The sequence below is a fragment of the Triticum urartu genome, chromosome 2A (genome assembly GCF_056163025.1).
Source record: "Triticum urartu cultivar PI428250 chromosome 2A, HENAU_Tu73, whole genome shotgun sequence".
NCBI lineage: Eukaryota > Viridiplantae > Streptophyta > Magnoliopsida > Poales > Poaceae > Triticum > Triticum urartu.
This window is the reverse complement of record NC_141874.1, coordinates 630,473,524-630,479,523: the sequence shown is the minus strand read 5'-3', so window position 1 is coordinate 630,479,523 and position 6,000 is coordinate 630,473,524.

Sequence of the window (6,000 nt, the reverse complement as noted above, 5' to 3'; positions counted from 1 at the left end):
GTTCATGTGTTGGTTGTTTACTATGTTGTGTGCTTCTTTCCAATGTTGCTTCTTCGGGTTGGTTTCGATAACGTCCCGTTTGTGAGGACCTGTTCGATTTGTTAACGTCCGGTTGTGAAAAACCTAAAGTTGATCTTAATTAAAATGCACCAACCGCGTGTGTAACCGTGATGGTCTCTTCTCGGCAGAGTCCGGGAAGTGAACACGGTGTTGGAGTTATGCTTGACGTAGGTTGTTCTAGGATCACTTCTTGATCATAGTTCATCGATCGTGCTTTGCCTTCTCTTCTCGCTCTCATTTGCGTATGTTTAGCCACCATATATGCTAGTGCTTGCTGCAGCTCCACCTCACACCTTTTACCCTTCCTTTAAGCTTAAATAGTCTTGATCACGAGGGTGTGAGATTGCTGAGTCCCCGTGACTCACAGATACTTCCAAAACCAGCTTGCAGGTGCCGAGGATACTGTGCAGATGACGCAACCAAACTCAAAGAGGAGCTCTATGAAGATTTTGTCCTTTGTGTTGTTTCGTTCTAGTCGATCAGTAGTGGAGCCCAGTTGGGGTCGATCGGGGATCTATGTGGCATTTGGGGTAGTCTTCTTTTATTTTGGTTTCGTAGTCAGACCTTGATTGTATCTGGATGATGTAATGACTTATTTATGTATTTGTGTGACGTGGCGAGTGTAAGCCAACTATGTACCTTTCCCTTTATTTATTTACATGGGTTGTTGTGAAGATTACCTCACTTGCGACATTGCTTTCAATGCGGTTATGCCTCTAAGTCGTGCTTCGACATGTGGGAGATATAGCCACATCGAGGGTGTTACATATCACTCTAGCAACCCATCATCTACTTATTACCCCCCAATGCCTCTCTATAGGCCCAAACAATGGTGAAGTGAAAGGGCAATGCAAGGTACCGAAGAGGCTAGTAATAATGGAAGAGTGAGAGTGCGTATAATCCATGGACTCAACATTAGTCATAAAGAACTCACATACTTATTGCAAAAATATGCAAGTCATCAAACACCAAGCATTACGCGGATGCTCCTGGGGGGATAGATTGGTAGGAAAAGACCATCGCTTGTCCCCGACCGCCACTCATAAGGAAGACAATCAAATAACACCTCATGTTTCAAATTTTTTACACAACGGTCACCATACGTGCATGCTACGGGACTTGCACCCTTCAACGCAAGTATTTCTCAAATTCACAACTACTCAACTAGCACACTCTAATATTACCACCTTTATATCCCAAAACAGTTATCAAGTATCAAACTTCTCCCAGTAATCAATGCACTTTTTATGAAAGTTTTTATTATACCGATCTTGGATGCCTATCATATTAGGACTAAATTCATAACCAAAGCAAATTACCATGCTGTTCTAAAGGACTCTCAAAATAATATAAGTGAAGCATGATAGATCAATAATTTCTATAAAATAAAACCACCACCGTGCTCTAAAAAGATATAAGGGAAGCACTAGAGCAAAATTATCTAGCTCAAAAGGTATAAGTGAAGCACATAGAGTATTATAATAAATTCCGATTCATGTGTCTCTCTCCCAAAAGGTGTGTACAACAAGTATGATTGTGGTAAACTAAAAAGCAAAGACTCAAATCATACAAGATGCTCCAAGGAAAACACATATCGTGTGGAGAATAAAAATATAGCTCCAAGTAAAGTTACTGATGGACGAAGACGAAAGAGGGAATGCCTTCCAGGGCATCCCCAAGCGTAGGATTTAGGTTGTCCTTGGATTTTACCTTGGGGTGCCTTGGGCATCCCCAATCTTTACCCAAAACTTGAAAACTACACAACACAAAACTTAAAAGAAAATCTCGTGAGCTCCGTTAGTAAAAGAAAAACAAACCACCACTTCAAGGTACTGTAATGAACTCATTCTTTATTTATATTGGTGTTAAACCTACTGTATTTCAACTTTTCTATGGTTCATAAACTCTATTACTAGCCATAGATTCATCAAAATAAGCAAACAACACACGAAAAATAGAATCTATCAAAAACAGAATAGTCTGTAGTAATCTGTAGGTTTCGAATACTTATGTATCCCCAAAAATTCTAACATAAATTGCTGTACATGAGGAATTTATCTATTAATCATCTTCAAAAGGAATTAACTAAATATCACTCTCCAGTAAAATATGGCAGCAAATCTCGTGAGCGCTAAATTTTCTGTTTTTACAACAAGATCGCAAAGACTTTCCCCAAGTCTTCCCAAAGGTTTTACTTGGCACAAACACTAACTTAAAAGCATAAAACCCCGTATAAACAGAGTCTATATGAATTATTTATTACTAAACAGAATCAAAAAGCAAAGAACAAAAATAAAATTGGTTTGCCTCCCAACAAGCGCTATCGTTTAACGCCCCTAGCTAGGCATAAACGCAAGGATAGATCTAGGTATTATCATCTTTGGTATGCAATCCATAAGTGGCCCTCATAATAGATTCATACGGTAATTTATTTTCTTCAAAGGAAAGTGTTCCATGCCCTTGCTTAACGGAAATTGGAATCTAATATTCCCTTCCTTCATATCAATAATTGCACCAATCGTTCTACGGAAAGGTCTACCAAGAATAATAGGACATGAAGGATTACAATCAATATCAAGAACAATGAAATCTACGGGCACATAATTCCTATTTGCAACAATAATAACATCATTACTTCTTCCCATAGGTTTCTTAATGGTGGAATCCGCAAGATGCAAGTTTAAAGAACAATCATCAAATTCACGGAAACCTAGCAAATCACACAAAGTTTTAGGAATCATGAAACCACTAGCACCCAAATCACATAAAGCAAAGCATTCATGATCTTTAATTTTAATTTTAATAGTAGATTCCCACTCATCATAAAGTTTTCTTGGGATAGAAACTTCCAGTTCAAGCTTTTCTTCATAAGATTGCATTAAAGCATCAACGATCTGTTTAGTAAAAGCTTTATTTTGACTATAAGCATGCGGAGAATTTAGCACGGATTGCCACAAGGAAATACAATCTATCAAAGAGAAATTATCATAATTAAATTCCTTGAAATCCAAGATAGTGGGTTCATTGCTAAGTAAAGATTTGACCTCTCCAATCCCACTTTTATCAATTTTTGCATCAAGATCTAAAAACTCCGAATCATTGGGACGCCTTCTAACTAAAGTTGACTCATCTCCAGTCCCATCATTATCAAGATTCATATTGCAAAACAAAAATTTAAGAGGGGACACATCAATAACTTTTAGATCTTCATGGTTGATAACCCACAAATATAGGGGATCGCAACAGTTTTCGAGGGTAAAGTATTCAACCCAAATTTGTTGATTCGACACAAGGGGAGCCAAAATATAGGCATGTATTCCGAATATAGTCATATGTGCTTATGGAAAAGAACTTGCATGACATCTTTTGTCCTACCCTCCCATGGCAGCGGGGTCCTTACGGAAACTAAGGGATATTAAGGCCTCCTTTTAATAGAGTACCGGAATAAAGCATTAACACATAGTGAATACATGAACTCCTCAAACTATGGTCATCACCGGTAAGTATCCCGATTATTGTCACTTCGGGGTTAACGGATCATAACACATAATAGGTGACTATAGACTTGCAAGATAGGATCAAGAACACTCATATATTGATGAAAACACAATAGGTTCAGATATGAATTCATGGCACTCGGGCCCTAGTGACAAGCATTAAGCATAGAAGTCATAGCAACATCAATCTCAGAACATAGTGGATACTAGGGATCAAACCCTAACAAAACTAACTCGATTACATGATATATCCCATCCAACCCATCACCGTCCAGCAAGCCTACGATGGAATTACTCACGCGCGGCGGTGAGCATCATGAAATTGGTGATGGAGGATGGTTGATGATGACGATGGCGACGGATTCCCCTCTTCGGAGCCCCGAACGGACTCCAGATCAGCCCTCCCGAGAGGTTTTAGGGATTGGCGGCGGCTCCATATCGTAAAACACGAAGAATTCTTCTCTCTGATTTTTTATCCCCGATACACAATATATAGAGTTGGAGTTGGAGTCGGAGAGGCACCAGGGGCCCACGAGGTAGGGGGGCGCACCCTAGGGGGGCAGGCGCGTCCCCACCCTCGTGGACAGGTGGTGGGCCCCCTGGCCTTCATCTTTTTCAGGTATTTTTTATATTTTCCAAAAAGTTGCTCCGTGAAGTTTCAGGTCATTCCGAGAACATTTGTTTCTGCACATAAATAACACCATGGTAATTCTGCTGAAAACAACGTCAGTCCGGGTTAGTTCCATTCAAATCATGCAAGTTAGAGTCCAAAACAAGGGCAAAAGTGTTTGGAAAAGTAGATACGACGGAGACATATCAATGATTATTATCATGGAAACTAGAAGAACACGCTTTCACAAAGCAATCTTTTTTAGCACGCATCCTAGCGGTTCTTTCTTTGCACTCATCAATGGAAATTCTCATAGCTTTGAGAGACTCATTGATATCATGCTTAGGTGGAATAGATCTAAGTTTCAAAGAATCAACATCAAGAGAAATTCTATCCATATTCCTAGCCAACTCATCAATCTTAGACAATTTTTCTTCAATCAAAGCATTGAAATTCTTTTGCAAACTAATACATTTTTTAATATTAGATTCAAATTAGAGGGAATCTTATTATAATTTCCATAAGAATTTCTTTAGGAATTACCATAATTATTAGAGGAATTACTAGGAAACGGCCTAGGATTAAAATTACCTCTATATACGTTATTACCAAAATTGTTCCTACCAACAAATTCACATCCATAGATTCATTATTATTCTCAATCAAGGTAGACAAAGGCATATCATTAGGATCAGAAGAAACACTTTTATTAGCAAACAAGTTCATAAGTTCGTCCATCTTTCCACTCAAAACATTGATTTCTTCTATAGCATGCACCTTTTTATTAGTAGATATTTCTATGTGCCATTGGGAATAATTAACTATAATATTATCTAGGAGTTTAGTAGCTTCTCCTAAAGTGATTTCCATAAAAGTGCCTCCCGCAGCCGAATCTAAAAGATATCTAGAAGCAAAGTTCAATTCGGCATAAATTTTTTGTATAATCATCCAAAGATTCAAACATGTGTAGGGCAATTACGTATCATTAATTCCGTCCTCTCCCAAGCTTGTGCAACATGTTCATGGTCAAGTTGCTTAAAATTCATAATATCGTTTCTAAGAGTGATGATCATAGCGGGAGCAAAATACTTAGAGATAAAAGCATCTTTGCACTTATTCCATGAATCGATACTATTTTTAGGCAAAGACGAAAACCAAGTTTTAGCATGATCTCCAGTGAAAATGGGAATAGCTTCAATTTAAAAATATCATATCCACATCTTTCTTATTTTGCATATCACATAAATCAACAAAGTTGTTTAGATGGGTAGCGGAATCTTCACTAGGAAGGCCGGAAAACGGATCTTTCATGACAAGATTCAGCAAAGCAGCATTAATTTCACAAGATTCAGCATCGGTAAGAGGAGCAATCGGAGTGCTAATAAAATCATTATAGTTGGTATTGGAAAAGCCACACAATTTAGTATTATCTTGAGCCAAAGTGACAAGCAAGCAATCCAACACACAAGCAAACAAGTAACAAGCAAAAAGAAGCGAACAGAAAGAGAAGGGGAACAAAAAAAAGAGGGCGAATAAAACGGCAAGGGTGAAGTGGGGAGAGGAAAATGAGAGGCAAATGGAAAATAATGTAATGTGAGGGATATGAGTTTGTGATGGGTACTTGATTTGTCTTGACTTGTGCGTAGACTCCCCGGCAACGGCGCCAGAAATCCTTCTTGCTACCTCTTGAGCACTGCGTTGGTTTTCTCTTGAAGAGGAAAGGGTGATGCAACAAAGTGGCGTAAGTATTTCCCTCAGTTTTTGAGAACCAAGGTATCAATCCAGTAGGAGGCCACACGCAAGTCCCTCGTACCTACACAAACAAATAAGAAC